This window comes from Lathyrus oleraceus, chromosome 5 (genome assembly GCF_024323335.1).
Source record: "Lathyrus oleraceus cultivar Zhongwan6 chromosome 5, CAAS_Psat_ZW6_1.0, whole genome shotgun sequence".
Taxonomy (NCBI): Eukaryota; Viridiplantae; Streptophyta; class Magnoliopsida; order Fabales; family Fabaceae; genus Lathyrus; species Lathyrus oleraceus.
Window position 1 is genome coordinate 620,859,644 of NC_066583.1, and position 13,206 is coordinate 620,872,849.

Sequence of the window (13,206 nt, forward strand, 5' to 3'; positions counted from 1 at the left end):
ACATATCCATACCAGACTTTGGTTGTAAACTTCATCTTCGGGGGTTCAAATGGGTATCCATCTGCAACAAAAATAACAAAAACGAATCGTCAATGATGATAAAATTTTTCAAAAAGCATTATACTAAACAACAGCCACAATCAATCTTTTACCCAGACCATGAATTGAAAACCCTAGCTAACTCTAATTGAAAAACAATAATTGGGGATAAATAGCAAGAAACCGAATACGAATAGTTTAGTACCGGGTATTGTGATTTCAATCTGAAAAACACCCAAATGTCGAGACACGTACGATTCTTCAAACACGTTCAATGATTGAAACCGAAAAATGGAAGTGTATTCGTGTTCGCTGTTATGGTTTTCGCTGATAGGGTTTCAACGTTCGCAGGAGGGAAAACAAAAGAACAGAGAACGAAAATTGAAATGGAGTCTGAAATTTTATTTTAATTAGACCTTAGACAGCGCTTTTGAGGAAAGCGCTTTCTAAGGTATGCCTTAGACAGCGCTTTCCAAAAGCGCTTTCTAAACCCCCCCTTAGACAGCGCTTTTGGTTTTAATTTTTTTTTTAATTTAAAGACTTTAGACAGCGCTTTATCAAAAGCGCTGACTAAGGTCTATATTTAAAAGCGCTTTCTAAAAGCGCTGTCTAAGGGGGGGTCTTAGACAGCGCTTTTAGAAAGCGCTGTCTAAGACCACCCCTTAGACAGCGCTTTCATTATTTTTTTGGAACATTTTCCGTGTTTTATTTTAATTTTAACCTTAGACAGCGCTTTCTTTTAAAAGCGCTGTCTAAGATGCGCTGTTAAAAGTCATTTTTGGCGTAGTGTTTTCTTTCTTCGTTCCTTGTGCGCAACTTGCTGAACATTGTTCGCATTCTCTTCCAAAGCAGGTACTCCATCATTCATGATTTCAACAACATCTTGAAATCTGAAGATGACCTTCATCTGTGGAACCCATCTCTCGAAGTTCTCCCCTTTGAAAACCAGGAGATTCCCTGGAAATTGTGTTAATGTTGTGTTTCTGTTTGCCATTACAATTTTTCTATGAATCGCAACCGGGCTCGTTGATATTAGTTTGTTGAAATATATGGAACAATTATGGCTTCAAGAAGAATGAAGAAGAAGGATAAAAAATATTTGAGAGAATTAGAAAACCTATTTTAAAACTTGTAAAGCTGATAAACTGTTAAAATGTTAAAACTATACAACGTCATATGCCTATTTATAGGCGATCAAGAAGGCCAAAACATACAAGTCAAACCCAAAATATACAAAGTTATATTTTGACTTCGACATACCAACTATATGATGTATTCGACTCTGTTGAATACAACTGACTTATACTTCGACTAGGTCGGACACACCTCAATCGAATACTATAAAACAATTAATTACAACTTCTCTCTCTCTCTCTCTCTCTCTCTCTCTCTCTATATATATATATATATATATATATATATATATATATATATATATATAAACAACTGTTGTTGTATGTCTTTTAACATAAAAAATACAGCAGTAGAACAACAACAATAGCAAAAATAAAACCAAGAACAATAAGAACTACAACAAGAAAAAGAACAACAAGAACTACAACAAGAAAAAGAACAACAAGAACAAGAACAATAACAACAACAATAACTACAACAACAACAAAAAAAACATCAATAAGAACTAACATTATTAACTTGAATCCATGTTTTCCTTGTCTCATTCAAGTTGGAGAAGAGGTGATGGAGTTCTGAAATTTGCTAATGAAAGAAATGATGTTTCTGAGTTTTGTTTATGAAAGAAATGATATTTTCAAGCTTGATTTAGTGGAGAAATATAGTGTCGTAAATGGAATAAGATGTTTGGAGGTAGAAGATGAAGTTCGTCTAAGTTGGAAGTTCATCTAAGTTTTAGATTTCATGAGGGTCACTAATGGCAATGTCTTGAGCGTTGATACTCACTAAATGGAAGACAAATGTTTGTTTAAGAATTGTGAAAAAACTCTGAATTATCAAAGCCGTTTTATACAAAAGAAAGGATAAGAAACAAAAGAAAAATCACATATACATAGGTACATTTTATAGTGGACAGGTGCAAGAAGTTGCATTTAACAATGGCCCACAAAGATGTAAGGCTCAATGTCTATAATAATGTTATGAAAGTAATTATCAAAGTCGTCTTCAAATGTAATGACTCAGTCACTGAATGAAATACGGAAAATATTCCATTGACGTTATTCGCGTACAAGTCATCTCACAAGAGGAATGAAGACTGTTGACGTTATCTACATGATTTTTGAATGGTCGTAAGGTATTATTTAAAGATTTGGTTTAATTCTTGTTGAACTAAATATTTGTTTTTATGTTATTCACTTAATTAATAAATGTTATAATTAATTATTTTTTTATTGTTCGGTAGTTAAATTAATAACTTTTATTTTTGTTTTAAAATTCAAAAGGTATATAATATATATAATTTGTTAATGCGTGAGATATTTTTAGTAAGGAGAGAAAGAGAGAGTAAAAAAATAAAAATTCTATTATTGAATTATGATTATACAAAATGAATTATAAAATATGTTTATTTGTATACAACTAATTTTTATACTAAGTAATAAACCTTAAACTCAAATTAACTTTGCGTTTAAATCGCACACAACTTGGATTATATTACTTATATCTCAATATATCTTTTATAATTGAAGTTGTCGAACAAACATTAATTAGTTGATCTGAACTATTCACTACGCCAAATAAGGAAAAAGAGGGCGCTTATTTTGGCCTATAACAGCGTTTTTAAGCGCCCTCTAAAGTGGCGCTGGCATAGGTAAAGACAGCGCTTTGTTTTCCTGGAGAAAGCGCTCTCTAAAGTGGCCCTTTAAGGGCCACATTATAGTGCGCTTTCAGAAAAAAGCGCCCTCTGGAGTGGTCCATAAAGGGTCACCTTAGAGGGCGCTTTCTAGACAAAGCGCCCTCTAAAGTTGTCAATGTAAAGTGTTTAGAGGGCGCTTCCTACAGAAAGCGCCCTCTAAAGTGTTAGTTATTTTGAAAAAAATTGTTTGAAAAACAGTGGATATTTAATTGGGAACCTGTTCGCATGCTGCAAAAGTGTAAAATTCATATTGATTTCATCCTTTAATCCAATGTTATACACCATTAATCCATTGATATATACAACATGAATCCATTTATATACAACATTAATCCTCCATATATACAACATTAATATATTGATATTCATGCATGTACAACAACATTCCATACATATATGTACAACAACTACAACCTATATGATTCTATGATCAATAATAAATTGACACAATTCATCCTTCATTTCATCCAAATGAGCTCTTGAGTAAGATTTGTATTCGTCAAAGTACTACAATTAAGAGAATAAAACATATTCGTGATTTAGTAACAAATTAGATGAAATATCCGATAATATTAAAATAAACCCTAAGTTATTATTCCATACCATTTTTGGGATGTCTATACGATTCAACGCAATGATATCTCTCATAAATCTCAATACAAAAAATCCGCAATCGATCGAATTGTTTTGCTGAGGACACTACACAGAAAAACAAACAAACAAACATATATATATATATATATATATATATATATATATATATATATATATATATATATATATATATATATATATATATATATATATATATATATATATATATATATATATATATATATATATTTAATTTCTTACAAACACTATTATAAGCAAAAATAAGAAACTTAATATATACCTGAACTCTGACCCAGGTAATGTCCTTCCAATTACGATAATTCTTTTTCGATCTAAATTTTAGTATTGCCCTAACAAAATAAAAACGTATATTGAGATCAATCTGACAGACATAATTAAATATACAAATACACACGAATATTTAGGGGAATTTCACTTACGCGTCAACCGTCTTCTTCATACTCGGATATTTACTCCAATCACCCGGTAACGAATCGAGATAATACACCATTAGTCTCGAAAGATCCATAGCAACCAACACCCAGTGACCACTGTAAAATAAAACAAAAATTTAGATGCATGAAAATTTTCTACGTAAAAGATATACATAGATTAGAATGAAATTATTAGAAAGAAAATCTAACCCGTTGCCAGAATTAAACGGTAAAAAATACAAACTGGGTGTAGTATTATCGCCGGCCACCATGAATCTATCGACTAGTTCATTCATTACGGATGTTGGATTTTTCGTTATAAACGTTGTGTTGATACGGGAAGCAGCAATAAAATTGAATCGGTTACACAATTCAGTTTCCCGCATCAATGTGTCATACATATACCTTAAATAGAAACATAATAAACATTAGACTACTCATTGAAATGTGTAAATAAATTGTTCAACTAAGTAAATAATAGATTGATCGGAGTACCATATGTATGTATGAATGACAGCGATGCCCAATTCTTCGTGTTCAAAAAGTTGTTGCATGTCCTCCTTTGCAATTAATTCGAAATGAGCAATTCCGAAAACACCTTCATCCATATCTACACTACGGATGGTGCCGTGCATAATATCTGACTCTTCCACCATTTTCTCAAGACGCATCATAATTTGAGATTTTGTCCCGGACGTCGTTGGAATTTCCTTACTAGCTTTGTCCAACATTTGACCGGGAACCTAAAAATATAAATTAAATCATGACTTTTTGTGATGCAACAGAATCGTTGTGTATATAATTCAATGGGTATATATATTTGTACCTCTTTTTGAGATTTAGGATTTGTTTTTGTCCCGGATTTCGTTGGAATATCCTTACCAACTTTTTTCAACATTCGACCGGGAACCTAAAAATTCATATAAATTAAATCATGACTTTTTGTGATGCAACAGAATCGTTGTGTATATAATTCAATGGGTATATATATTTGTACCTCTTTTTGAGATTTAGGATTTGTTTTTGTCCCGGACTTCGTTGGAATATCCTTACCAGCTTTTTTCAACATTCGACCGGGAACCTAAAAATTCATATAAATTAAATCATGACTTTTTGTGATGCAACAGAGTCGTTGCGTATATAATTCAATGGGTATATATATTTGTACCTCTTTTTGAGATGCAACCGACTCGATGCGTCTTGAAATCCCTTTACCAGCTTTATGTGTGGGTCTTGTAGGAGTCTAACATTACCATGTAATAAGGATTGATTAAATATCATAATTGTAGCTGAATTGAAATGTAAATACTAAATATTCATAATCATTTAGAACATATATACCTCGGCATCTGGGAAAATTAGATCTGACGGCCATCCAACAAAGGATCCGACTGCATCTCGCATCAACGTTGTCTCTGAGACAACGTCAGGTAATGGTAGAAGCGCGTCCGTATCTAATACAAGGTCAACCGAAACTTTCATATATCCCACCGGGAGGGGATTATAGTGAAGTAATTCACCCGAAGTGTTGTGCACTTTTCCCTTGCCAACTATGCGATAAGTTGGTGACGATAGATACAGCTGACAAGGTGTAATGCCCTAAACCAATAATAAATATGTTATTGTTAACGTGTATATGTGTCAAGTAAAAAAGTGCTATTTTAATTTCATAATAACATATATAATTACCTCGGGAAATTTCGGTTGACAATTGATACTAGCTCGGTCACTAGTATCTTTTGCCTCGGAACCGCGTCTTTCCTATCTATACCTTGCATTCTCCTTTTGCAGTTCGAGTACTTGTGCCCTTAACTCCGCCAAGGTCTCCATCACCTCTTTGTTGGTAGGATTTTTTATTTTTGGTTTTTTATAAAATGACGACGGAGTCACACCAAAACCCTTACCCCTCACACGACCGGAATACTCAGGAACATTTAGTACTCGACTAAGTAGGCTCCTGCAATCCTGGACCTCGGTTGAAGGTAAGGTTTGGGATAAAGTCTCCTGAAATATTATTAGAGGAGATTAAAAATGAATTATATGTCTAACAAAATTTTCGATATAATTAAAGAAATAATGTTATATATACTTACACATTCGTCATAAACATTTTGAACCGCTTCAACGACAGCCCCATCCTTCCCAACCCGAGCAGCCTTCCACAATACGTGCTCCGGAAGAGATGTTGCGTCACTTTTCTCCTCGGCTAGCTACACATTGAATCAGATTATAAGATCATCAATTATAACATATTGTGACAATGTATAAGCTCATAGCATTTGAATATACTCACAATTCTTTGTTGTAACCGTGCATATCCCGTACGCCCTTTTTTGTACGGATACGCGGGTTTTGATGCCCTTTTCCGATTTTTGTCGCTTACTTCCTGGATAAAAAAGTTTAAGGCATATCAGAACCAAGTAACTTAACAATTGTATAATACCATAATTAATAGACATTACATGGAATTTTTCGTTTCTTCGTTTGGCGACAAAGTTATCCCATTCTTCGGCTGAAATAATCTCCACATACTTCATTGGTCGTTCTGCTTCAACAAATTTTCCTTCCTCATCCTTGAGAAATTTGTTGGACAAAAAGGATCGAAATCCTCGGAGTCTTTTTCCGGCCAATTGAATACAATATTTTTGCCGGCTTTCATCGATGTGAAAGGATCTCTAAAAAACATACACATGGAGTGTGTTATTATAAGTAATATTATAACAATATTTGGTCAACAAATAGTCAACAAAAAAAACATATAACAATATATGGTAAGTACCTGTATCTCGGACCATATTTTTTCTTTGCCAACCTTCAATTCCGGACTTCTCCAATTATCACATGTAATCGGAATATGTTGTCGAACAAGGAAACCAATGTAACTTGCCAACATTGAACCGTTAGGCTCAATTAGTTGGTCTTCAGCACTCCAATGTACTTCGAATTTTTCACCCTTGTCTCTTGCACGAATGATTGACTTCATAACAGTCAATCCTCGTTTGATTTCATTTTCAACATTGTTACGTGATCCACTCGCGTCATGGGTATCGTCTTGGTTACTAGCCATTTTATCTGTAACATAGAAATGATTCAATAAGACCCAAGTAAGACAATGACCATATTCGTGAAGCTACAAAAAAAACACATTCATATACCTTCCATTTCTCTCATGTTACAACAATCTAAACTCTCTCTTTTTTTCATCATTATTGAATACAAACTCACACACACCCACTGCATACAAAAGACCAATGCAAACTTATGGTGTTTGGAACATGAACAAACTTGCATCCATAATCATCAAACTTCCAAGCACAAGCTCAAACACACTCCAAATGACATCAGTTTTCAATCAGAAATAAAAAACCTTACATAACCATACAACATACAACATTCAGTGATCAAAACCATACACAAAAAAATAACAAAAAATGATTTTCAACAAGGTGCTCATGAACACCATATAGTGCTCGTTTCCCCTAAACAACATTAATCAACATAATGCACAAAATGTAAAACTCAGTTTAGAAAATGCCCTAATCAAACACCTGAAAATACAAACTATTGAGACAAATACCTTCAAGGTGACGGTAACGATGGAGAAGAAAGTGAACAGCGACGGTGGACGCAGATAACTCAGTGAACGTGAACGCAGCAGCAGAAAAAGGCGACGGCGACGACGACGGTGAGGGAGGGAGAACGAACGGAGGACGAGAGTAATCGCAGTAGAGAGTAATCGCAGTAGAGAGAAAACCCAGTTACGTAAACGAAATAACATATAGCGAGGGAAAATAAAGAGACATGCAGTATATGTTATAATTTTAATGTTTACTAAAGGGGACCTTAGAGGGCGCTTGTGTAAAAAAAGCGCCCTCTAAAGGGGGCCTAAGAGGGCGCTTCTAAAAGCGCTCTCTAAGGCTTTCCAAAAGCGCCTTATAAACTGGAAATGTACATGGACTTAGAGAGCGCTTTTTTAAAAGCGCACCCTTAGAGGGCGCTTTCATAAACGCGCCCTCTATTGTTGTCCCTCCATTTCCTCATTATTTTTTCGCTTCACTTTAGAGGGCGCTTTGTTACAAAAGCACCCTCTAAAGTGCGCTGTCTATTCCAGTTGTTCGCTCCTTATTTTTTCTCTTCACTTTAGAGTGCGCTTTTGTAATAAAGCGCCCTCTAAGGTGCGCTGTCTATTCCAGTTTTTGGCGTAGTGATTCCTAATTTCTTTCTCAAATTCAGGAATTTGTCGATCTTCAATCCTTTAGTGAAAATGTTGGTCAACTGTGCTTCACTTGAGCAATGTCTCACTTCAAGTTCACCTCAATTTACCTTATTCCTAAGGAAATGAAATCTTGCCTCAATATGCTTACTTCTTTCATCCAGAACTGGATTCTTCATAAGATTTATGGATGACTTATTGTCGATCTGCAGTACCAGGGATTTCTTCACTTCGATCTCAATCTCTTCCAGCACATATCTGATCCAGACTTTCTTGACATGCAACATAGAATCCTGCTATATATTCATCCTCACACAATGATAATGCCACCACATGTTGCTTTCTCAAGCACTATGAGATTGGGAAATACTTGAAATAAATAACTAGTTGTGCTTCTTCAATCTTCCTTATGTCCACACCAATCAACATTTAAATAACAAGTAACCATGGCTTCTTTGCTTTCAGAGTCTCGTCGAAATAGAATTCCATAGTTTATCGATCCTTTTAAGTATCTCAGGATTCTTCTTGTACCCTTCATGTGTGACACTCATGGTTAACTTATGTATATGCTCACTAATCCGACTGAGAAACCTATATCAAGTCGATTGTTGCACACATATCTCTGAGATCTAACAATTTGTTTGAACAAAGTTGCATCGACTTTGTCTTCCTCTCCGTGCTTCTTCAACTTCAAATTTGGTTCGACAAGCGAAGATGCAGAAGTCGAATCATCCATCTTGAATCTCTTGAGTATCTCTTTAACATACTTTATTTGATTTAGCATCATACCTTGCTTTGGCATTTGAAATTCTATGCCTATGAATAAGACAAGTTTCCCAGATCCGACATTTCAAATTCCCTCTTCATTGGCTCTTTGAACTTCGAAAGGTTCTCTAAGCTATTTCCAGTCACTAGCAAGTCATCAAAATATAAGTAGATGGTTGTTATATCTTGTGCCATATCCTTAACATAGACCCCATTATCAGATTTGCATTTGACGAATCCCAATTCGAATAAGTATGAGTCGATCTTCTTGTTCCATGCCATAGGTGTCTGCTTGAGGCCATAGAGCGTTTGTGCAACTTATACACTTTACTTGCTTCCTCCTGTATCACAAACCCAAGAGGTTGTGTGACATAAACTTCTTTGTCTAAGGGACTATTCGAAAATGTTGATTTCACATCTAAATGAAATGTCAACCAACCTTGCTTACATGCCAAGGCGACTACTAGTCGAACAATCTATAATCTTGTTATTGGTGCGTATACTCTAGAGTAGTCGACTCCTACTCTCTAAAGAAAACCTTGAGCTATCAATCTCACCTTATGTCTTGTTATCGATCCATCGGCATTTTGCTTCAACTTGAATACCCATTTCATTTCGACATAGTCGAAATTGAAGATAGTGTAACTAGTACTAGTCAAAGACCTCTAATATGACTTCATCATCACCAGTCACTTCATAGTCTTGAAGTCTTACAGGAAGAACTCTAGTTCTTTGAGGTCTTTGACTAGTACTAGTTACACTATCTTCGATTTCGAATGTGTCAGATATATTAGCAGTTGCTTCAACTTTGACTAGAATATCGATAATATCTTCTAATTCGACATTATTACTTGCTTTGTCGAAATCATAGCTCATCAATGGCTTGTCAATTGCATCACTAGAATTCTAATCCAATACAGAATCTTCATCAATCACAATATCTCATATCATCACGGTCTTTTGATTAATTGGATTGAACAACCTATATGCACCAATTTTATGATATCCTACTAGAATCATAGGTTCACTCTTGTCATCAAGCTTCCTTCTTCTAGCATCAGGAACATGCTTGTAACAAATAAAGTCAAACACCTTTAGATGACTCACTGATGGTCGTTTACCACTCCATACTTCTTTAGGAACCTTTTTCTTCATATTCTTGGTAAGACACATTTCAAAATATAAACAGTAGTGGAAACAACTTCACCCCATAAAGATTTTGGCAAATTCTTCTGCTTCAGCATGCATCTCACCATGTCCAATATGGCCATGTTTCTTTTTTATGATATTCCATTATGTTGAGGTGTGTAAAGAGAAGCTACCTCATGATCAATGCCATGTTCTACACAAAATTCTTCAAATATCTTTGATGTATATTCGCCACCTCCATCTGTTCGCAGAACCTTGATCTTCTTTTCACTCTAGTTTTCAACAAGTATTTTGAATCTCTTAAAGATTGCAAGTACTTCGTCTTTTCGCTTGATCATATAGATCCAAAGCTTTTGACTATACTCATCGAAAAATGAGACAAAATACATGTTTCCACCAATGGTATGATCCTCAAACGGGCCACACACATTTGAATGTGCTACTTCTAGTATGCAAGAGGATCTCATTGGCATAGTTAAAACGAAAGACTTTCTAGGTTGCTTTCTGACTAAGCAACCTTCACAGAGCTTGTCGGGAATCTCAAGACTTGGTATACCAATTACCATATCTCGATTAACCAGTTGATTGAGTGATCGTAAGTTCAAATGTCCAAACCTCAAATGGCACAACCAACTATGCTTGTGGTCGACAATAATTTTTAGACATTGTACTCCAGTCAAACTGATCATGGTCTTGAATGCCATATTCTTCAACAAAGGATATTTCAAGACCAAATTATTATGAGTGTCAAACAGTTCCAAGGCTCCATCTGTCATAATCACTGAGAAACCTTTTTCGACCAACTGTCCAACACTTAGCAGATTGCATTTCATTCTAGGTACATAGAGTACATCTTTGATCATAGATTTTCCTTCATTTCTCATTTTAATAACTATGTCGCTAGTACCTTCTGCTTGCAACAAGTTATTATCAGTAGTTTGACCTTTCTCTTCTTCGACTCTTCGAAATATGTTAACCACACTTTTTGACCAGTCATGTGATTCGAGCAGCCCGGGTCGAGGAACCAGATCTTGGAGTCGACATGGACATCTACAATTGCATCCATAACCACCATATCTTCAAAATCATCTGAATCTTGGCGTGCAAAGTTAGCTCCTTCCTCTTTGCCTTTTGTCACTCCCTTGTCTTTATTGTACCAACAATTCTTGGCCAAGTGACCCCATTTTTCACAGTTATAGCATTGCACACCTTTTTTCTCTTTGTCTTTCTGATAGGAGTTTCCTTCTCCTCTTTTCGAGGATTTAGAATCCTTATCATTAACCTTATGCTTTTGAGGGTTCTACCAAGACTTCTTGCTCCGAGTCTTGTCTTTGAACTTGTCGAAACCATAATGTTTTTTCCATGCTTTAGCCTGCAGTGCTTGTTTTGAATCTTGAACCCATTTCTTTTTTATAATCCTAATCTCATGCGCCTCCAAAGATTGTTGGATTCTTGAATAGCTACGATAATATGATCAAAGTGAGAGGTCAACATACGCATTACCTTATCAACTATCATCTTACTAGTTATGGTTTCACCACAACCCTTCATGAGATGGACATGATTCTGCACCTTCGACACATATCATGCAATCTTTTCATCTTCTCTCATATGTGGCAGTTTATATTGTCGTTGCAAAGTCTGCAATTTGACAAATTTTACTTTCTCACCTCCTTCATAGTAGTTGACAAGAATATCACACACCTCCTTTTCCGATTCAACATGAGAGATCTTGTCTAAATTCGCATAATCTATCGCCGATTGAATGCAATATGCGGCCTTGTAGTCTTTCTTTTTCACCTCCTTATTCGTGAATCTGTGAGCATTGATTGCATTCTCAGCAAGCTCATGGACGCCATTAGCAACCACTTATAGGGTTTCATAAAAGTCGAACAAGGACTTCGTCTGCTTGCTCATTCAGTTCCAATTTTTGTCGTCATGAATTGGAAGAGAATTTGGAACTCCATTAGTACCATTCATCTTTGTATCGATTGAATAACAACCCACGATCCAAAAAACACGATCGCCGACGTGTGATTCTTGAAAACATGATTAAGAATCTAACCGAAGCTCTAGATACTAATTTGTTAGTGCGTGGGGCACTTTTAATTAGGAGAGAAAGAGAGAGGGAATAAGAAAATAAGGATTGTATTATTGAATTATGATTTTACAAACTAAATTACAAAATATGTCTATTTATATACAACTAACTTGTATACTAAGTAGCAAATCCCGAACCCTGATTAAGTTTGGGATTGGGCCACGCATAATTTGGATTATATTACTTATATCTCAATATAATTAAGATTATACATAAATAGCAGACAAACGAGCAATAAGTTGCGTCGTTACCCCTTTTTGGATGTTAAAATCAATCCTATTAAACACTATATTCATTGTCCTAGATGACACAATATTGTTATGCATAAGTCTTTGGACTCTCTATAAAAGATTCACTGTTTCTAGTGCTAGAAAACCAAAGGTGTAAAAGGAAAATGGTATGAAAGCATGTTGATTATTAAAACACATTTTCTCATGCTTGGCCACTCTACTTGAAGTGGTTTTGAGAGTTATTTATCCCACAGTAAAACCTGCAGTCCTCAATCCCACAAATAGGAAAACTCTATTCAAGTCAACACATGCATCGACTAGCCTAAGAGTCAATTTCCCCTCTAGTGGGTCGGTCAAGAAATTTACAGGCGCCTATTTCTTCACATATACCCATGCACGCCTAAATATATCAAATAAGATATTTATAACAAAGCCATGTCAATATTTGAATTCTGAAATCTCCCTGCAATGAATAGTATGTTCCCCTAATGTATTCAAGCACGCCTTGCGGCAAACAAGGAATATGATGTACATATGGAGTATGATGTGACAAATGATTTTTGAGTTGGCATTGAATAAGTCAGTAATGAATTAACATTAAACACTAATCCCTCCATCCCATAACGAGTGACCTATTTGGAACAAAAGTGTCCTAAAATGAATGACCTATTTCAATTTCCAATGTATATTTTTCAATATTATCCTCTAATTAATATTACTTTTATCATTCTCAATACTTGATAAGGGGTACTTTAGTAAAAATATTATTCTCTCTCTTTTATTTATTCTTTTTTTTTAATTTATGTGAAATGGTTAATTGGGTCACTCATTGT